At 44.9% G+C, this 22,670-nt stretch overlaps 1 protein-coding gene across 12 annotated transcripts in view; it reads right to left on the reverse strand.

Moving 5' to 3' along the window:
• Nucleotides 1-22,670, reverse strand: part of Kiaa1217 (KIAA1217 ortholog) — a 326,909-nt gene that overhangs the window by 277,357 nt on the left and 26,882 nt on the right. Inside the window, exon 1 of one of the 12 annotated variants that reach the window (XM_023701992.1) lies at nucleotides 20,619-20,732. The exons of the other annotated variants lie outside the window; for them this stretch is intronic. The gene's annotated coding sequence lies outside the window, so the exon portion shown is untranslated. Of the gene's footprint in view, nucleotides 1-20,618; nucleotides 20,733-22,670 lie in introns of those variants that run through there. 12 annotated transcript variants of the gene reach the window in all.

Raw genomic sequence — 22,670 nt, forward strand, 5'->3', positions numbered from 1 at the left:
TGTTGGGAGCTGAATCAGGAGAGAAAAGGTCTTAGGCTGGGTATGGTGGAGCATGCCTGTAATCCCAGCACTCAGGAGGCTGAAGCAGGAGGATTCCTGTGAGTTCAAAGCAAACCTGGACTACAAAGAAAGAAAGGAAGACAGAGAGGAGGGGGAGGACAGAGAAGAAGAGGGGAGGAGCATGGGTGAGGGAGAGAAGGGAAGGGGGAGAGAAAAGAAAGAAGAGAGAGAGAGGAAGAAAGGGAGGGAGGGAAGAAGAAAGGAAGGAAGGAAGGAAGGAAGGGAGGGAGGGAGGAGTCTCATTCAGACTTTGTCTTAGGATGGGGAAAAATGGGTTAAAAAAGCAGAGAGAGAGAGAGAGATTTTGACTATCTCGGTGTGAATTTGTATGTTGTGGATTTAAGGAGTGAGAGCTAATATAAAAATGATGGCCACAGTGTTCTCTGCTACAAAAGATTTTAAAAATATTCTTGAAAGGTGGTGATGTTTGACCTGAATAAACATTTATCTGAAACCACATGTAAGACCAACACAAGCACGAAGTGCGAAGCCATGAAGTACAGATAAATGATGACAGCCAGGTCACCGTCTTTAAACATCAAAGCCAACACAGTAGTGAGTTCAGATTCAATTAGCTCAAGAGACGCTCTGGTGATAACACGCACTGTGGCACACTGCTCCTTTCCTGAACTGCTCTGCAGTGCAAGTTCTCAGCCTAGCTGTGCTGAGACCCATCTTTGAAGGCACAGAAGGAAACCCTCCCCCCTCGCAGTAAGGCGGTTTCCTGGAATGCTACGCACAGTGCTCTGCGCCTGCGCTCTTCTCCTTTCTCCGAAGCTGGTCTTGCAAACTCTACACGTTATCACACACCTCACCTCTCCTCTGCGTACAAACAAACCTCAACCTGCCCGCTTTTGTTTCAGCTTGCTAACGACGACTTGGGGACGAGTTCACTCACAGCTCCTTTGATTGACTGACTTTTTATTTTTTGTATCAGGGACCGAAGTCAGGACCTTGCACGTGCCAGAGGGGCACGTATGCCACACGGGCACGTATGCCACTGAGCTATCTCTCTGGCTACTCACTGCTCCTTTGATAAAAGGTGTCTTTCTTCTGTCCCTCTACTTGTTTCAGACGTGCAACAAAGATATGGAACACAAACCTTTTAACTCTCTTGACTTTTGTCCTGTATGCTCTATTCAGTCTTCTAGGCTCAAGCAGAGAAAGAAGAGCCACATTACATGTAACACGTGGTTTGGGGTGTGTGGTGGTTTGCTATAGTCCTCTCCGCACTCACAGGTCTTGCATCTAGAGTTCCAATTCAGCAATATTACCTATATGAAACACTCAAATCATTTTCTTCTTCTTCTTTTTTAAATGTATTTGGTTGTTTCAGGGTCTCACTACGCAGCTCAGACTCGTGGTGATCCTCCTACTTTCAGCCTCTCCAGTGCCAGGATTACAGGTGTGCGCCACCACGCTGACTCTGGCCAGCTCAGCCTGCCCTGGGGGCTGGGCTGGTGCAGCACGTGGTGCCAGGGGACCGAAGTGAGGTCCCTGCACTTGCCTAAGCAGGCACTTTAGTCCGCTGAGCTATCTCACCAGCCCCCATAAATTATTTTCTTTGTTGTTGTTATTCCTCAAACAATACAGTACAACAGCTATTTACATAACATTTACAGGGAAGGGAAGGTGTGCACAGGTTATATTCAGATGCTATGCCATTTTAAATAAAGGACTTGGGCATCTACGGATTTTGCTATCTGCAGAGGTCCTAGAACTAATCTGCCATGGATATCAAGGGATAACCACACGCCTAGACTCAATCTAGAGTTTAAAGACCGCTCTCAAAGCAACTACTCCATGGCAACAAATTCGATCTATCCATCCATCTATTATCCATCCATCCATCCATCATCTATCTATATCACCATGCTTTCCCACAGTGGCACAGAAACCCAAGCAGGAGACAACACCAAGAACACAACAGATGACCCAAGTCAGCCGCAAGCCTTTGCCCTGACCAGAAATGGCAGAGCAGTTGCACAGGTTCCCCTCTAAGCCACCTCCATACATGCTTTCACAAAACAAACCATCACCTGGGTAAGGACATACGTATGCACTGGCAGAGGTACTAATGCAGAAGCATCTGCAGTCTTGAGAAACATCTAGAACCAAATGAAACATGTACTTTATGTAGCTCAGCAACCAGGTATCTCCTACAAAGAAATTTCTGAACCTTCCACTTCTAATACTACAAATCCTTCGATACTTGTGAAGAAAACAAGGGGAGAACAGGCGCCTCTGTGCCTGGACAGGTGAGGCAAGAGAAGCAGCGGAGGACTGCAACCGTGAACAGCTCTGGTCAAGGCTAGGGAAGCAGCCTGTGAGAAGGAGAAGGCTTGGCCTGCTGTTTTCTATCTTCAGACTGCCTTTTAGAATGAGCTCGTGTCTTTCAGGGTGTAATCACTATGCAACATGAGTGCTGATTGTGGCACACTTGATTATAACTGCTTCACAGTTTACACTTTGTTCTCTGTGGTATCTCTCCTTAGTCAGGGGCTTCCTAATCACTTTGAAAGAGGATGTTTGAAAATAAGCTGCCTGAAGCATCACTGTTCATGTCTGTATCCTTTCCTCACTCTTCGGAGATCCAACTCTCCACTTCATTTTTCTGCCACATACAATCTCTCTCCCTCCCTGACTCCCTCCCTTCTTCCCTCCAAGCAAATGATTCTATGACGGCACTTTGATTTAAATTATCTTTCCTGGGCTGGGGAGATAGCTTGGTGGTCTAGGTGCTGCCTGCCTGGGAAGCGCAAGGACCCAAGTTCAATTCTGAGTGCCACATGCCATGGCAGCCACAGAAAAACCAGGCATGGTGGCACATGCCTGTATTCCCAGTGCTGGGAAGGCTGAAAATAGGAGGATCACTATGAGTCCAAGCTGCACAGCAAGACCCTATACCAAGTAAATAAAAGATTAAAAAAAATTTTTTTAATTATTATTCCTTCCACCTTAGGCCTGCAGAACTCAAGAATAAGCCTTCATGTTTTCTTTATAGGGTGAGAAAAATACACACAAGAAAGGGCCCTCAGTGTCCTACAGGGGCCAGCTTTGCAGGACTGGAAGTTTCAGCTCTCCCCAGTATGGACACCTGAGCTATTCCTTGCAAGAGTGCCTTACACTAGACAGAATGGCCTGGGCCTTCAGACTCTTTTCACAGGAAACAAAGCATCAACTCCAGGGGTGTGTGTGTGTGTGTGTGTGTGTGTGTGTGTGTGGTGTTTAGAATTGGGCCTGAGGGGCCAGGAAGGATGAGGAAGTTTGCTGACTTTTCTTTCACACCCTTCTCTTTCTCGCCTGAAAGAGAAGGGGTGGGGACTCCAGGTGCTCAGGCTCCCAGAAGGGGCTGCAGTGAAATACAGTTTAGTTCCAGACTCCAGAACTTTCCAGACAAATCTTCACACAGAACTCATATTTAGTGCCAAGCACTTTGACCAAGTTCCTGTTGGGGAATCCTGTTAAGGATCTGCTAAACATACTTACAGTTATTAGGAAAAACTATGAGAAGCCACTCAAGTGTACCTTGTGAACATCCATATTCATCCTCCCTACTTAAAGACCCCACACTCACACTCACACTCACATGGATGACACCTCACTCTGTCAAATACCAGCATGACCTGTGAACAGCCCCTGGTTTCTGAATTAACTCGGGCCTCATATGGGGAGCAGGGTAGAAGCAACTGCTGCACTCTGGTGACATTTCATCTGTTCCTGAGCTTTGAGAAAAAACAGCTTGCTGAAGGGGAAGAGTTATCACCTTGGTGGAGACAGTGCAGATAGCATCTGCAGTTCGCTGGCCCATTGCCCTGATGCCAGGAACTGCTTCCGTGTGCTGTCGGCACCTCAGCCTGGTCCTCGGGAGCAGCAGGCTGTAGCTTTTGCTGCATATGGCAAGAAGAAATTGTTCCTTACCTTCACCTTCCACTTCATGCCACTCTTAGCCCCAGACGTGGACTACCAGTCAGGATTTCAATTAATCCTGTAGTGTGTGTGTGTGTGTGTGTGTGTGTGTGTGTGTGAGAGAGAGAGAGAGAGAGAGAGAGATCTGCATTTGAGGTTTGAAGAACACAATAAATAGTCGGCGGCACTATTCTCTCTGTCACCAACAAACACTGTCCCTTCCCTGTGCAGTCTGTCTACACGCTGCGCTCGTCACAGAGGGCAGCACCATGAGCACCCTTTAAAGGCTGCCACACAGGCTCTGGTCGGTATGTCCCCAGGATGAAACCCACCAGGCTGCCACAGTCGCCTGTGTAGCCTGCTACAGGAAGAGAAGGAGGAGGTCAGGAGGCAGGACCTGAACCAGAAATCAGAACACTGATTTACTGGGGACATGATGTGTGCCACATTATCCTGCACTTGCCCTGTGCCCCAGCTCCTTCAGAAAGTCATAAACTGGAGGTTGGAGGCCCTTCTCAGGAAGCGGGAGCCCCCATCCCAGGTATTAATTCCCTGTGTGTCCCCCCATATATCCCTGAGCTCTCTGGGCTGTCACCTAGAGAAAGGTGGGTACATATTCCTGCTCTTCCACCTTCATTTCTCTATGGCAGACTTTGACCTGAGTCCAGTTTTATTTGTGAGTTGAGACCAGAAAGACTTGACTTTAGTGGAAACGTGATTAGAAAAGGGTGTTCAGACATGTGGAGGAATCAAGGATCCATTTGATTCAGGTTTGAAGACAGAAAGAAAGGAAACGAGAAAAGAGAAGGGCCCCGGCCCCAGTCTGGGCTACCCACAGGAGCCTGGCGAGCTGTCAGCACAGCCTGGTCAGCACAGCCTGGTCAGCTTGAGGTGATTCCCAGTGGGTCCAAGGTACCCTCCCCATCGCATCACCCCATCCTCCCTCAGAAGCCAAATACCAGCTACTTTTCTATCAAATGCTGCCTTCCTATTCATCCCTTCCATAGACCAAAGTGGTAAACAGCGATTAGCAAACCTGGTGGAAACAGGAGGCCCCAACACACAACGCACTTACATCCCCTATGCTGGCAGGGGCAGGACTAGTCTCTGCAGAAGTCACCTTGCTTCACTGCTTCAGCTACTTTCTGCTGCTACAACAGAATAGCTAAGACTGGGGCATTTATAACGGCGGAGGTGAATTTTGACACGATTCTGGAGGCTTGAATACCAAGAGCCTGGCACCACCAAAGCCTTGTGCTACCCTCACTCCTGGTGGCAAGCAGAAGGGCAAGTGGCAGAAGCACCCAGGAGACCTGCTCTCACAGTAAGAGACCCGTCGTTCAGGAATTGACCACGCCCCATGATAATCCTCCCAGCAGGAATCACTACTGAAAGACCCCACCTACTTCCCAGCACCGCGAATCATGGAAGGGACAAACAGTAGCACCCGGGATGCCTCCAGGGTCAGGACTCTAGTTACTTACTCCATTCATAACACCTCCGAAACAAATCTATTTCCTGACCATCTTGGTTCTACACATTTCCACCTTCCTTTGCTCAACCCGTTTAAAGTATCTTTATAGTTGCCGAGTCCCGGGCCCTTTTCCTCTCCATACAAGCGACAGGGTTGTTTTCTCTGCTCCGGGTCTTGCTCCAGGTATTCTCAGAGACCCAAGTCCCAGACCTCGCCCCACCCCTCCTGCCCCAGGCATCTTCTGCTGGGCTATCTCACTTAGAGGTGGTCTGAAGGAGGCAGGCTGAGCCTGGAACTAACCTCCAAGACTGAGGTAACAAAGCGTGACCTGAGCCAACCACTCAAATGCTCCCAAGCGCAACAGAACAGCACACATACACGCACACACCCCACGCCCGCAAATCTTCCTATCGCCCCAATCTCTACTAAAACTTAGACCCAGCCTTATGTGAGCCACAGTCGGTACAGTTCTTTCGGGAATTTTTTTTTTTCTTTCCCCAACATCAAGCTTGGTAACTGCTTTATTCCTTAATGTTTCTTTTTGGAATGCCTTAATTGTGGCGGTAGGAAGACAGACCCATGAAAATAACAGATCAGATCCGAGGACTCATCAGACAAATACTGGGTAAGGGCTGTTCATCTGAAGCTTTTTTCTCTGTCTGGGTGGCGGTGAAGCCTCCCCTTGCCTCCATCAGCCTAAACCTCCCCTCCCAGGCGGTCTCAGCACGCTGGCCTCTCTCTGTGTGCTGAACCCGCACAGCCCCAGTGACAGTCGACCAGCACTCAGGGCAGGCCTGCAGCCAGGCGTAAACAAGTGGACCATGGCAGGTCCAAAAGCTACGAACCCAGATTTAAACCAGAACAGCCAGAAAGGGGCGGGGGGTGGGGGTGGAGAAGAGAAAAGCAGCTTTTTTGATTTCTGGAAAAAACTGGCAGCACTCTTTTTTTAAAAAACTTCTATGGCACTTCCAAATCAGCATCCCATGGACACACCTTTTCAGGGTCCAGCAGAGTGCACTGATCAACACTTTAGCCACAAACATTCTGTTACAATCAAAGAAAAATGCTCCCTGCCTCTGTGCAGGAAATTAAGAGATGCTCCAGAATAAAGCAGAGCAACTTAATTAGCATTAAACAAGGTTTAACTGCTGCAGGCAATCATCTTCTGCCTGAGAAGCATAATTTAACTTAAAAGAAACCTTGTGACCCTTGGCCCTGCTTGGCTCATGCTTAACAATAAATGCCCAGGACTGTCCCATTCCCAGGTGACCTGCCTAGGCGACCACGAGAGTTCCACACAACAGTGAGGGACCCCAGAGGGGGTAACCCCAAGAATCACACCACGTTAGTACCTGGCTCCTGTCTGCTGCACTGCGGGGCCCCCGACAGCAGAAGCAAGAGAAGCCTTCCATCTCCGGCTGTTCCCTGGAGGGGAGATAGGTGACTCCATGTCCAGATCCGCCAGTGGCCATGAGCGGCCACTGATCTCAGTGTGTGGTCCACAGGTGGCAGGAGCTGTCCCCTCTGCTCTCAGCCTGTCTTCCACCTTGCCCCGGCTTCCCGTAAGCTGGCCTGACGCACCCCGCACTGGCAGACAGACGCCTGGAGATGCGGAGTGTGATTCACCGATAGAAAATACCGGTTTTTCACTGCTACGTAAAGCAACCTGGGTGGGGTTTAGGTAAAGCCGGATGTAGACACCAAAAAAAAAAAAAAAAAAAAAAAAAAAAAAAAAAGAGAAAGAGAGAGAGATAAGAATGTGCCTCTTCTCCCTACATCTCATTTGGCCAAATAGGCTCCACACACACTGGTCATTAAAGAAAACTGTGCTGAATGGAGTGGGAAGGGGCCATTAGAGATGGAAGGTGAGATTAGAGAAAGATCTTTATGTAAATCATAGTGAAAGATATTTATGGTGTCTCTACCATTAAGTAGCAAAGCCCAAACTGCCAACTGCCTCAATGTCAGTGTTTGTTCAAACAGCCTCATTTAAAAAATGTGGTGCATTATTCCTGGAGAAGACTTCATGTGTGGCCCTATCTGCCTCAAAAACTCCCCAGTGTGGAACTTCTAGCACAGCACAATAAAGGCTGGAGCATGGAGCGTGGCATAGAGTGCCTGAGAACCAAAGGACACCCCCAGCCCAGCTCCATTTTCTGATGATGGCTCAGCCAAGATCCCAATGCTATCTTGCGATCTTTCCAGAATTTCCCCGATTTTCACACACAAGGCAACCTGAATTAACCACTCCTACAGCTACCCAGGGGTCACAGGGACCTAGTGAGGTCTACCTTCCCAGGGTTAGGGCTGTAGCTCAGGGGTAGAGTACTCAGCACACATGTGGCCATGGGTTTGAGTCTTGCACTAAAAAGAAAAACCAAACAAAGCAAATGAAAGACAAACATCAATGTCTACAAGACTCCCTTCTGCCAGCCTTTACTGGGTACATTCTGAATGTGTATTCTGAGCCAGGACAGGGAACAGCTTAGTACCAACCTAGAAATAGAAAAATGCATGATTTCTTTCTATCTTTCTTTCTTTCTTTCTTTCTTTCTTTCTTTCTTTCTTTCTTTCTTTCTTTCCGTCTGTCTGTCTGTCTGTCTGTCTGTCTGTCTTTTTCAGTTGCCAGCAGTTTATGTATAATGATGTTACTGGAAAAAAATTAAACTCATGATCCACAGGGCACCCTTACACTGCTTCAAACGTTATTGAACAGACATAAATTATTTTTTTGTGGTCAAGCAGAAATAATCCAGTAACCTGAATAAACACTCTAAATGTATTAAGAGAGAGGAAAAGAAATGACAGAAATACTATCATTTGGCTTTTGGGTCTCTGGGTTAAAGACAAGATCCTGGATTGTGCTGCTGAACATTAGATCTGGGAACCTGGGGAAACAACCACACACCTTGAAGATCTGGTAAATTGCCTCAATGAGGAAGACTCCACAGTGTGATCTGGAGTCTTGAATTTCCAACAAGGCTCTTCTGAGGACAGTTCCAGAAACAGAAAAGGGGACAGGCTTGCTTAAAAGTGACCCCCAGCCCACTGTATACAATGATGTTGGAAAGTTTAAAATGCTATCTCGCTCTTGCTCCAAATCTTCTGCAATGATTTTAATACACTCCCAAATCATACTACGACACTGTTCTTAATCCAGGCCACCTCTCTTGTGTATCTAAGTCATGCACCAAAGTCCTTTCCCATCTTGGGGTCTCTGTCCTAGCTGCTCCTCCTGAAAACTCTTGCCTGTTCTTTGGCTGCTCTCTGGTTGGGGTGCTTCTCACACAGTCCTCAGCATTTCCTTAATGGCATTTGTCTCAGTCTGAAGTTACCTGTATGGTAACCCCACTTATCCTCAGAGACATACTCTAAGACACTCAGTAGACAGTACCAAATCTTCTATATACTGTGTTCTCCTAATCCTCACAGTAATAAGCTTCTCTGACATAGTCCCAGCATCACTCTGGCACTCTCAGACCATTTAGTAAAGTAAGGGTTACATGGCACATGCTCTGTGATGCAAAGACAGTGGATCAGATCACCTAAGACATCTGCCAATGGCAGGGCAGTGTATGCAATGTGGATATACTAGACCAAGGAATGCTTTATACCTAAAGCAGGAACAAGATCTCACCATGCTACTCAGAATGTTGTACAATTTAAAGCATTAATGGTTTGTTTCTGTCATTTTGCTATTTTCAGACTGAGGTTGCCTATAGCTCATTAAAACTGTAGAAACTGAAGCCATGGAAAAGGAGGTGACTGTTAGCTCCCTGTGGTCTCTCTTGCCTTCCCCGTTAGATCCTAAGCTCGGTGAGGGCAGTGAGGGGCCTGACCACATCTGGTGCTGTATTCCCTGAGCCTTGGCAGGGGGCCTGTCTAACAAGAGATCCAAATAGTACTGAATAAACAAGTGGTAGTTATCTAATCTTTATGTTAACCAAAACTATCTTGTTCATATACCTTAAAATTCAAATACTACCCTTTTTGGGCACTGGGGTTTGAACCCAAGCCCTTCACATTGAGCTCTGTATCCAGATGTTTTTTAATTTTTATTTTGAGACGGGTCTTGATAAATCACTCGATTGCCCAGGTTGGGCTCAAATTCGTGACCCTCCTGCCTCAGGCTCTCAAGGGCTGGGATTGCATGTGTGCGCCACCACATCAGGCGTCACACAGCACCTTCACACACCCAAAGCATCCACACGGGGAGGCATTTTTGTGATGAGCCAATGGAAAGCCTCTGGTTCCAGACTGTTTGCCTCTAAGTCCCTGAGTAACTTTTCACTAGTCAACTCCCCAGATTTGGATTCCTTTCCCATGGATGTTGGACAATTCCTGTAATAGCTCAAAGTTCCCTCCTCCCTTGAGCAATCTAAGAATCCTTAAGACACTGATTGAGTCTAATCCAAAATATGAAATGCTTCCACTGTACTTATCACCATGGACTGAGCACACGCCAGGTACTATGCGAAGTACTTCTCACACGCTGTCTCTGATCTGAAGCCAGCTATGGGGGAGGAATGCTCACCCCTTCCACAGATGCAAAAATGAAAGCTTATGCAGATCAGGTGAGTCTTCAGGACCACAGTAAGTAGTAGAACCAGTTCCTAAATCAAGGTCTGTCCGACAACAAAGGTAAGACTGCTCCCACCTCACCACAGGGCCTCTTGGAGAAAGCCACAAAAATGTGGTTTATGGTTATTGTCTACAGCAGGCTTGAGGCAGGCTAGAGAGGCACAGAGCTGTGGGAAAGAGTTGGAGGCTACAGTGAACCCCAGAACCTGCACTTAGCTCCAGCAAATGTTCTGACAAAAGAAATTTGAGCCTTGTGACCCCCAATCATGACGTGTCCTCTCCTCTCAAGATAGAAGACACCTGATTTCTATGTGAAAATGCCTGATTCTACAAAGTTTTAGTAGTTTTTATTTCTCTGTTGTGATTCCTTTTTCTACAAAGTGGGTCAAACCCAGGTCCTCATGCATACAAATTATATGTTCCACCACTGAGGTATATCTAGCCAAGTTTTGGTATTTTATCAAAATTTGCAGAAATCTTTGTGCAAAAACCTATTTTTCTGGAGACTCTGGCCTGAGGCCAATTGCTTCTCATCTATTCTTATTTCTGGCCTATGAAAGTTGCCTGAATTATTGCTTCAATTCCAGTAGCACGTTCCAAATCCCACGTGAAAGTATTGGCAACGTAAATGTGTGTGTCTGGGGGTTGCTGGGAAACCTGTGAAGTGCTACGTTGGGAAGTAAGTTCTATCAACCATCAAGTGGTCTTTCTCTGGGGTAAATTCTGAGGGTCTGTTCACAGAGTACAGTCTTCTTAGGAAAGGAATTTGGTCTGTGTGCACAGCTTTCTCCCTATAATGCCAGGAAATAGGTTGCTTAATAAATGCTTTTGACATTCCTGACAGGTAATAATCCCCAGGCTTGACTGCAGGCTGAGCTGACCTCCCCCTGCCGCCCTTTCTGAGGGCTGCCAGCAGCAGCAACAGGACCACTGTTCCCACTCTCAGGTGCCTTTGGTTATCACTGAAATCAATAACACACACACACACACACACACACGCACACACACACACACACACACATGGGTAGGAGGTACAAAAGAGAACTTCAGGCTACAGAGGCAAGAGGTAAATCATTCCCAACATGATTACAGTGTTTGGAAATCCTACCTCATAAAATAAGCCACAGTTTTCATAGTATACATACCTCTTGGGGATCCAGGAAGAAACTCTAGGGTTCCAAACAATCACTGGGTTCAAATCCCCATTACTCTGCCTAAATAATCAAGTCCCTAGTATACTGCCATATATATCGCTTCATACATATAAATAAGGTGGTTTTTTTTTTAAATCATATTTGAAATAATTTGTGTGGACACCTCTGGCATATACAGAGTAATAATATGTGTGGGACTTCTAATCCCTGCACTTATTTGCAGACATCTGAATGCGCACAGGCAAAATTTCATTGCATTGCACTGGAAGGCATAGGTATTGGAGATCTGAATGTATACGTATTAAAAGACTGTGGTATTTAATATTTGGGGAAGGAAAACATCGAATTTATCCTGATACAGGAAGCTCGGCTCATTGTTCTAATGACACAGAAAAAGTTCAATTTGGCTTTAAAATGACTTACCTCCAACCTGGGGCTATAGTAATTATATTGTCTTTAACGGAGCTGCTTAAATTATACCTTTCCCTTGACTTGCACAACACAAGCATGATTTTATCCTTTTTCCTGTTGTTTTTCATTATTTTTTAGGTTAACCAAGTAACATCAGGCATATGTTTATTCACAAAAATACTACATTAAGATAGATTTATTTTTGTATTTGCTCCCTTTGCAAATATTTGCAGTGAGCTGTAGAAGTGAAGTATTTTATGAAGTCAAAAATACCCCAGGAAAACAGGAAGTTCTGGAAGTAGCTTTTGAGAAGGAGAAAGGAAGTCTAATTACAGTGAAGATAGGTACTGATTTGTGCTAACAAAATGCCTACATCAGACCCACTGTCTTTGTGGTTTGGATATATTCTGCACTTCTGAATTAAAAAGAAATTGGAGTTTAAAACCATGTCCAAGGCTTTCTTTAGAGATTTGGGAGTATAAAAATGTGTTGTTTCTGTTCTTTCAGAAGACATCCTCTGACAATGTGCCTTCTATTCCTGACTTGCCTTACTATAAACAAAAAAGCTCTCATATTCTCATAGTCTTTTCAAATCTAAAATTCCACATATTAAAAGTGGATTCTTTTTCTGTATCCAGGAAACTGAACTATCACTGTACAGCCACAGACTTCATATTTAAGCCTAAATACAATTTAACCACAAGTGACCTGCAAGCGCAGTGGTACAGGCAGGGCTTCATGGGGAACAGACTGTCTCCCACAAGGGGTCAGAAGGTGCCCTAACCCAAACATACCTGGGGATCAGTTTAGATTTGAAAACAGCGATCTTTCTTAGAAAAGAAGGATCCTGACTAGAGGAAACTCGTTTAGGGAAGATAAATGCTGGAACTAGACAGCTCATGAGGTGAGTAAGAAGCAACTGCTCCCAGAAAGGAGTGAAAAAGATCGTTTCCTTCTTTAAAGGGCAACTACTCAAAAACACACATATGCTCCTGCATTCATACATGACATGAAGTCCCCTTCTTGGCCCGTCTGGAAACAGCTGGCCTCTAGCAGAAGATCATTCAAGACACTCTAGGGCAATCATTTATTGTGTAAATTAGTTTTTTGTTGTTGTTGGTGGTGGTGTTTTTTTGGCGGAACCAGGGATTGAACTCATACCCTTGCACTTGCCAGGGAAGTGTTTATTCCACTGAGCCATCTCCCCGGCTCCTGTAAATTAGTTTTTAAATGTCATAGTATTGAGGAACCTCAAGAGCTTGGGTGAGCTGCTAGGGAGGGAAGAGACTGCACCCCATCCCCCAACCATCATGGAGTGACACATAGAACCAGGGAACCTCAGGAGCTTTGAAATGTTAAAACAAAGGCAAAATGCAATCTCAGTCCTCCAGCCCACCCAAAACAAGTCCAGGAGACATCAACATAGCAGAACTTAGAAGTCACACACCTGAAATTTCTGAAATGATAGCAACTGAAGTAAAGAAACAACTTCATCAGGGTATAGAAGAAATCAGATCACAAATAATCTCTCAGGTAAAAAAAGAAATGGCAACAATCATGAAAGAATTGCTTAGCCCATCTTAAGGCATAGATTAAAAAAAAACAGAGGAGCATAGAAAAATGATGGAAACACTGAATGAATAAGACAGGAAAGAATTAGAACACATGAAACAGATTCCAACAGATATCTGGGAAATTAAAAAATGCCATTGAGAGCTGGCAAAACCACTTAACAAAACCTAAGATAGACTTTCAGACCGTGAAGACAGCATTGCACCTTGCAGCCTCAAAAGGAAAGATCTCTTAAATATCATAGTATTAGAAGCACATGATCAAAACATGAATAGTAGGGGCTGGGGATATAGCTCAGGAGCTTAAGCATCTGCCTGGCAAGTGCAAAGTCCTGAGTTCAATCCCTGGTACCACAAAATAAAGAAAGAAATAGATAGATAGTACAGAAGTTCAGAAATTTAAAAATACAATTTATGTACTCATATGCCTGCTAGTTTTTCTGATTTTTTAGACATTATTCAGAAATTTTTCATGTCCAGGTATGTACATACAGAAAATACATGCATTTTCATACCTACAAGGCCCATCTCTTTGAAATGAATAGTATTATGCTATCTGTCCTGCTCTGTAACCTGTACTATTTAACTTCCAATAGCTTGGTTATGCATTCATACCTGCATCTCGGGTCTGCTTCATTTACTGTCATGACTACACTCAACTAGTTTACCTGAATACATGTAACATTTTCTGCAATATTTGTATCAACAGAATAAATTGGTATTTTTAGAGAATAATGGGAGATGTCTTTGATCACTAGTAATCCAATTTGATGTCTAGGAATTTGTCCTTCTACATATGGCAATATACATAGATATAGACAAGGTCACTGCAATACTGTTGATGACCTGGAGAGAAAAAAGCAGCAATCTAAACAGCAATTAAAAAGGGGTCAAGTTAATATATGACGGGGCCACTGTCATAACTGCTATGGAGAGGATGGTTCTAAATGAGAGTTGTTCTTGATATCATACACACACACACACACACACACACACACACACACACACACACACATAGTCCACAGAGAAGAAAGTACAAATTGTCCCTTTTGAGGCAACTGGTTGGAGCAGCTGTCTTTTGTTGTCTCAAAACAGAACACAAGAAAAATACAGTTTAAAAAGGAGGAAGCCAGGGAGATGGCTCAGTGGTGCTTAAAAAGGAGAGAGCCCATGCAATCTTTCTCTTGCAAAACTCAAAGTGACAACGGCAAAACCTAACTGTCCCTTCTGGACTAGCAGAGCCAATGATGACTACAGCACATTGACCTCACTAATGACCATTAAGAAAATGAGAGATGCCTCTGCCTTTGTCTTTGTCTACAGAGTATTTGCAAATATTCCTCACATCAAGGACAAACCACCAAGGTCCATGGGACTCTCCGCCCTCAGCCACTCCCAACACACGAGGTGTAGCTGCTGTGCTTCCAAGAGGGCGGCAGGACAGCTAAAGACGACAGCACGGGAGCTCAGAGAGACACACTCACTGGGGTCTGTGCTTCGTCCGCCTCGTGCAAAGCGAGCAGGGCGCACAGCAGGAAGGTGCTTGCAGGATCACCTGTCTTTCCCAACCCCAGGGACACAGAGTGGAAAACTAAAATCAAAATTCTCAGAGAGTCAAATGTTAAGACAGAAACACTTTATTTGCTGGAAAATAAAACATAAAACATTTGAACACACAGGTGTACACAAAGACTTTGTGACTAGAACCCCGGTTGCACAATAATACTAATAATAATACTAAACCTCTAAAACTAGATATTCCAATTGACCCAGCTAGTCCCCTTCCACGTGTCTTCCTCTAAAAGTTACATTCAGCACGTCACAGTGATCCACGCAAATCTGTTTATAGCAGGGCAACTCATAATAGCTAAACCTTAGCTATATGTTTACCAACAGATGAATAAAGAAAATGTAGTATTTATGCACAGTGGAGTACTACTCGGCCATAAAGAAGGATAAACTTGATTCATCTGTAAGAAAACAGATGCACCTTGAGACCATAATGTTAAGTGAAGCAAATCAGACACACAACTTATATATTGTATGCTCTCTCTTATATGAGAAACAATATATAAAGTACAAAATTAAAGACAAATGAAAGGATAGAGGGAGAGAAAAACTTACTGCCCTCTAGCACGGACAATGTATTTAAAAGCATACATTGACTTAGTACAATTGTCTTACGTGTTTTATGTTTTTTTGCCTGTTAGTCTCGTTAATTTACATGCATGATAATCAAGCTTATAAAGACATAAATAAATGAATCTGACACTGAAAAGAAAGGGGGTTGGAAAGGAAGGAGAAAAAAAAGTATCTCAGATGTATAATGTGCATATACTTGTTTCCAGGGCCAGCAAGATAGTGAAGCAGACTAGCGCCTGCTTAAGCAAGTGCAGGGACGGGGGTTCAATCCCCAGCACCACATACCATGCTGGCCCTGCCTCTGGGAGCGCTAAGCAGCCACAAGACCAGGTGTGGTGGCATACGCCTGTAATCCCAGTGCTGGGGAAGCTGAAACAGGAGGATCACTATGAGTCTGAGCTGTGTAGTGAGACCCTGTACCAAATACATAAAAATATACTAATTCCCATATAATCATTCTGTATTGCAATATGTATTAACAATTTTTAAAAATACAGACTAGTGTAGAAAACAGTGCTATCACTTCAGTTCCTTTCATGAGCAAACAGAAAAGGGTGGAAAGTGGAGGACCATACAGTCGGAATAAGGCGTGAAGTTAAACCACAACACAGAATCCTAGGGATGCAAAGGCCACCAATTATGCTTCCCATAAAATCTCGAGCAGGATTTCTCGATGTGCACAGTAGTTTGCATTTGCTCCTGTACCTCGTACAGCACCTTTCTGCTGCCTCTTCAGTCTAGTGGCTAGCAGCAAAAGCCCCAGAGCTTTGTGCCAACAGGATCAAGCCCATCCAGGTTCACCTTTCACACCCCACCCCCCCAACCCCCCACCCCCTGGCCCAAGGCTGCCCAGCCTCGCCCCTTCTCCACAGTGCACAGACTGTGTAGAAACCACAGTTGTCACCTCTGGGTACAAAGCCAAAGGGAGTGCAGATTTAGTGGCCTCAGAATCTTGCCCATGGGGCTGCAGGTGTAGCTCAATAGCCCAACGCGCCTGAGGCCTTGGGTTCAATCCCCAGCATTACAAAGTTGATGAGAAGGGGATCGATTTTGTGATGACCTACAGGAAAGTTCCACCTTGAAATGACAGGGCCAAAAATCAGAGGTGGAGCCCTTCCACATGCTCTACAGCACACAATAAACGTAAGCCCGGATACGGGCACTCTCTGAAATACGTGATTGCAGTACAGCACATTTTCACCTGTTCAAAGAAAGAAGGAAGGAAGAAGAGAAAGGGAAAGGGGGAAGAAGAAGGAGAGGGGAGGGGAAGGGGGAGGGAGGTGGGGAGAAAGAAAGATTGAAAGGGAAGTGGGGACTGCTGAAGAGGACAGCACCTGCTCCTCACCCTGGTGCCACACACCCAGGAGGAAGGGCGATGACACTGTTGCTGAAGATAATTTTCTTAGAAAGAAAGAAACTTTGGAAACTATTCAACAGCTTCCGGACTGGAATGTGCGGAGCTGGGCATGTTGCTTGGTAGTACAGCCCTTGCCCAGCAGGGGTGAGGCCTGGGGTTCCACCCCTAGTACCTCAAAAACAAAAACAGTAAAACTGGGGTGTCTCTCATCAAGTTAAACTGGTGAATAATCATGAAAAGAGCCTGAGCCACAATGAACTAGAAGCAGCTTCCCTCCCACTAAGGAAAGCTCTCTGCTAATTCCTCAAAAGACTGCCGCAGAGGAATTTCAGCTCATTTCCGGCACAGGAGATTCCAGGGCCTTTTTCCCCCCTTTCTTTTTTCTTTTTTTTAAAGAAATAATTAAATCATTTCATGAGAATATCAAGTTTTCACAAAAGGATATAATACTTAAAGATCACCAAGTCCTCTTAAAAGGCTTTTAAAATTCAAATGCTCCGTTTTATTTTAAACAGAAACAAGAGCCGGCCAAATAGCTCAACAGATTAAAGTGCTTGCAAGCAGGCGAAGGGGCTAGGAGTTTGATCCCTGGGCTTGCTGGGCTGGCCCCGGCCCCAAGGCACGATGAGACAGCAACTGAGACTGGGCGTGGTGGCACGGGCCTGTAATCCCAGCTGTAAACAGGCACATCACTATGAGTCCAGTCCGATCTAGTAGTGAGACCCTGAACACCCTGTAGACCCTTCCCCAAAATAAAAAAAAAAAAAAAAAAAAAACAACCCAGGAAAAACCTAGGTGCAGCTTTTCAATGCAAAGCCTGTGCTAGGAGGAGGCAGGACTTGAACTCAGCCAGCCAGGTCCTTCCCCCTTGGCCACAGACTCTGCTCAAAGGCACGGTTAGCCAACCCCACCTAAAGCATTTGGGCGATGCACGCACTGCTTATTGATCAAAGATATTGCTGATCGCCACTACAAACCATGCAATAAAAAGTCTCCGTGAAGTTCTCAAACAGGGTTGGCAGATTAAATAAACAAAAAGGCAGAGGAAAGCTCACCAGAGCCTCCAAACCTACTTTCAGTGGTGGTGCCTGCTGCTGTTAAGTATCAGCTCCTTTTCTAGCTTAAGATTCCTGCACTGTGGCACTGAAATGGTGAATGAAGTATGTGCATTTAGACTTCTAGATCTGTCCCGGAGATAAGATTACAGCCTCTTCCAAGCCCCCACCCAGCACGCCCATTAAGAGTCAGCACACAGGCCAGTTCTCAGGACAATCCACAGTATCTGCTCGGGCTCAGCCGTAGCAGCTCCCTAGTCAGAAAGTCGCCCGAATTCCACCGGGTGAGCCCACCCAGGACTTCTACTAAGACCTCAGTCCAGCAGCATGGAACCTGACCAATTCTAAACAGTGTGACATGCAAAATGTGGGAAAATAGGAAAAGCTGATAGGAAAACCTTGGAACTAATAAAAGTGTTTTCCCTGGCTGGAAATACGGCTGCTAAAAATAACACAGTGTAAAACACATTCATCTCTTCCACACAATGGATGTGGAATGGGATTCTAATCACGGGCCGGGGACCTGTCTAGTACAAAGACAGGAGGAGGCACCAGAGTCTACATACAGTACAGGGAAGTCTGGGGCCAGGCAGCCAATTTCCGGCCAGCTCCTGCCCCTGTCTCTAGAAGACTCAGGCTCCTGCTCAGCAAATAACCTATAATGTTAAAGTTGGGCTCTTCTCTTGGGACCATGAAAACTCTAAAGCAAAAAAGATGTTAAGATTCTAGGGCTGGGGGTATAGCTCGGAGGTACAGCACCTGCCTGCCTGTCAAGTGCAAGGTCCTGAGTTTGATTCCCAGTATCAAAAAATATAATTCTAGTAACTTAAGCTCCTTTAAGTAGATACCAGTAAAAAGTAAAGTAACATGACTTTTAGCCACTCTCCAAAATAGTGGCATAACCATAATTAACTCTGTAAAAATGTATCTAAGTGCGAAGGCCTAAGTTCAATCCATGATTCCGCCAAAATAAAATGAAAAACAAAAAAATCCCATAATTTAGCTATTTTGAAACGACGTTTTGTATTTTAATTAATGTATAGAAATAACTGCTACCGCTGGGATTATTTCAATGACCATTTTTCCATACCTCCTAAAATAGGAAAATAATGCAGGAAATGCAGGGCAGTTTATCAAGCTGTACTGTATTCTCCTGTATCTTGCTGAGCCATGGTTTCTTCATTCACAAAGTAGGAATAGAGCAACTCAGATGGCCTTACTATGCTGTTGTAATAACATGAAGCAAAGACTAGACAACAAAACCTTTTTTTTCATAGTGCTGGAGACTGAACCCAGGCCTTTACACTGAACTATATCACAAGTCCCAATTAGTTAATTTATTTTGTGACAGGATCTCCTGGCATGACTCAATTGCTCAGGCTAGACTGGCATTTACAATCTTCTAGCCTCAGTCTCCCTTAGTGTTTGGATTACTGGTAGCTAAAAAAGACATTAGGAAGCTAGGTGTGGTGGCACACGCCTGTAATCCCACCACTTGGGAGACTGAGGCAGGAAGATCACTGCAAGTTTGACACCAGCCTGGGCTACAAAGCAAGCTCAAGGCAGCCTGAACTATATAAAGAGACCCTGCTTCAGAAAGACACACACACAGAAGACTGGAAATAAACAGTCCAGTGCCCTATAAATAGTAAAGAAGGAAAACCTCTTAATATATGAGGCACAAATGCTTAGAACTGTGCTGTAACACCTCCCATTGGGCGGAGGCAGAAACAGGCTTCGGGACATGAGTTTACCTTCCACAGGCTACACAGCTCACAGGCACAAGGGGCAGGCTCGGGGGCTGCCCTTGCCAGCCGGCTCCGCCACCACTGTGGTGACACCCTGTGAGAGAAACATCGATCGGTTGGGGTGCTTATGCACATTCCATGACCACTGCGTGTCTCATCTCTTTACAGACAGCTTTTAAAACATCTGAAAAGCTGTTGGTTTGCTTCTAAGTATTTTTTTTTGTTTCAAAACTCCAAGTTCCCCTTTCATAGGTATACTCCAACTGTGCTTTAGTCTCCCATGTCGGATACAAGAGGCAAATGAGTTCTCTTTGTGTCCTTCTTAAGCTTGATGGACTTAGCTACTCCTGCCTCAGCTAATAAATACCCCTAAGTAGCCCCTTTCATCCAGCCCCCCATTCATCCACAGCCACCTTGAGTGATTGCTACCACACCCACAAGGCTAACACTGTACACCTTCCTTGCAACTGATGCAAAGCAACCCCCATGACCAGTTTTCTTCTGGAAAGCACACTTTACAAAACACCTTTTCACCTGTACTGCACTTACAATCCTCTTCCCCAAGAAGCCTTTGTCTTTTTTGGAGTTTGAAAAACCACATTCCCAGAAACTAATTTTTCAAACAGGATTTTTTTCTAGTCCCTGAAAATGCCCTTAGGAGAAAAACATGCAGATACAACTTTAAAACAAGACAAAGTACAACGTTGCTAAGCCGGAGCCCAAGACTATTTCTGCAGTACTCCAGGATTTTTTTGGCTTACCAAGTGGAAGTTTAGAAATATATGTAGTCCCAATTTCACAGTAAAAGAGAAAAATAAAAACTCCCAGCATCTGGGAATAATCAACAAATACATATAGTATCTTAATTCTCCAATGATCCTTCTAATCCTTATCTATGGCATTCTTTGAGCATTATTCACGGCACAAAATCAGCATCATACATAATGCATCGGCTTGTTTTTTCAGCTCTATTCAAAAATCTCCATTCATTCAACAGAAAAAGCCCTTAAAACAGCCTGGCAGCTCCTGCAATCGGTGTGGGAAAGCTGTGCTTACCGATTCAGTTCCTCCTGCCAAGAGGACAATGCAGGAAAACAGACACGATGTTTCCAAATAATTTTTTGGCAATAACTTAGAAGAAAAAGCACATATTTACCTGTATTCACGGCTCGGCAGATGACACAGCCATTAAAGCAAGAAACTGAATTTGTCTTCTGGAAGTTTTCACCTCTGGTGGACTCCGGGGTCATCCCGAGAGCTGTCAGGTAAACCCCCACTCCATGTCTCCGCTGTTTTCCTTTGCAATTTTTCCCAGTGAAACTCTTGTCATTTGCATAAAACCAACTTGTAGCCTATAGGACTTTTTGAGTAGCTACTTGTTAGATCTGCTGTCTTGACATGCTCTTTCAAGCATGACATCATAAATCTCCATGGAAACCCTAACCCCACCTGCCTACGTGCCAACTCTACCTGTCAGGAGAAGACTTAAACAATCATCTGAAATTGTTCATTAATGAACCCTTCTTAGGGGCTTTGGATCTCTGCACGGTGTAATTTGTGCTGTTGGCAGAAAGCTAGCCAAGAACGACGGCTTCATTTTCAAAGGCTGAGCTGTTTTGCAGAAAACAATGATCGAAATTATAGGCATTCGTTAATCTGCCCCTCCCTGTCTAACAATGCACTTAATCAGTGGAAGAAAAAAACTACAGTGGCACATGTGGGCCTCTTTCTGCAGGATAAAGTTACTTCAAAAACTCAGAGTTTAAAAAAAAAAAAATCAACTGATACTTCTAAGGTTTTCCCACTCTTCCCTCCAACAACCCCCTTCCTACTTTTTACTAGCAAAACTTGCAAAACAGGTTTCCCTGCTGGCCTCTGTGTGTGGATGTGCACGCCTGTGTGCATTTTCCCTTGGACTCTGGCTGCAGAAATGTTGGGAGAAGGTGTGCACAATTTAACTCTTTCCCAGCGAAACCACATCTTTTGCATGCTAACCTTAGTTTATAGAAATTACCAGACTAACACAAGATCGACTTCTGGCTTTGGAGGGATGGCAACAGGTTGTAAAAGATACTTAGTCTTTCCTTCACTTGTTCCGCTTACTGTCACAAATGTCACAGAATCCTTAACTGTTTGCGCACAAGTTTCTGCCAAATCCATACAGATTCTCTTGACCAAGATGGATCCGACATTCTCCCCCTCCCAGTTCTGTACATCTATCTCACACTGCAAGCCTGGGACTGCTGACCTCTGGGGGCCCAGAAAGGCTTGAGTGGGACTTGGTCCAAACCCAAGGGAGTTTATCATAATGTTATCAAGTAGCTGTCACATGCCATGGCATTAAGTTCTTTGGTGGCCCTGAACAAGCAGCTGAATGAAATCAGGCACAAGGTGAGCTGAGAAGCGCATTAAGGCAGCCTCAGGCTTAATCTGATGCAACGCTGCATCGTGTTGGAGGCGGCACTAACTGAAAAACAGCTTGTTACAACTTGCCACAGAGCCTGCTGCAAGCGGCACGCACTCAGCAGCACTGTCCCTGAGAGGGCGAATGCTACCCTCCACGCCTTGCTGAGCTGTAGCCACTCACTCCTTGGAGGGAGAGCAGAGCTGCCCCCTCAGCCCTCAGCTCCAAAACTCAGGATGGGTCATTTCATGAGGGAACTGTACATGTTTCAATCTCATCCTCCGGTGCTTCCAGTTCTGTATTTCCATAGTTCACAGTCAACAGATGGGACATTTCCTTTGAAAGGAACCGACAGCTGGCCTGGTTTATTATTATTTTTTAAAGTATTTTATTTGTTTACTTATTTGGCACAAGGTCTCACTACACAGCTCAGACTCTTAGTGATTCTCCTGTCTCAGCTTCCCCAGAGCTGGGATTACAGGCATGCACCATCAGGCCCATTTTCAGTGGCCAGCATGGCATGCCTGGTGCTCCAGGTTTCTGGGATTGGCACAACATGTAGTACCAGGGCTTGAACCCAGGACCTTGTACTTGCTAGGTGGGTGCTTAAGACACGCCACGCTATCTCCCCAGCCCACAGCCTGGGTTACTATAGCAGCCAAAGTTGGAATATTTCCGGGAGGCATGGCTATTGTCAGAGATTAAATTATTGCTACCATGAGTTGAAAATACAGATGAAGCCCAAGTTTATGTTTTACCCAATAAGGCAGCACAATGTGAAAGAAACAAACACAAGATAGAATC

Source organism: Octodon degus, unplaced genomic scaffold (assembly GCF_000260255.1).
Source record: "Octodon degus isolate 3935 unplaced genomic scaffold, OctDeg1.0 scaffold00145, whole genome shotgun sequence".
Taxonomy (NCBI): Eukaryota; Metazoa; Chordata; class Mammalia; order Rodentia; family Octodontidae; genus Octodon; species Octodon degus.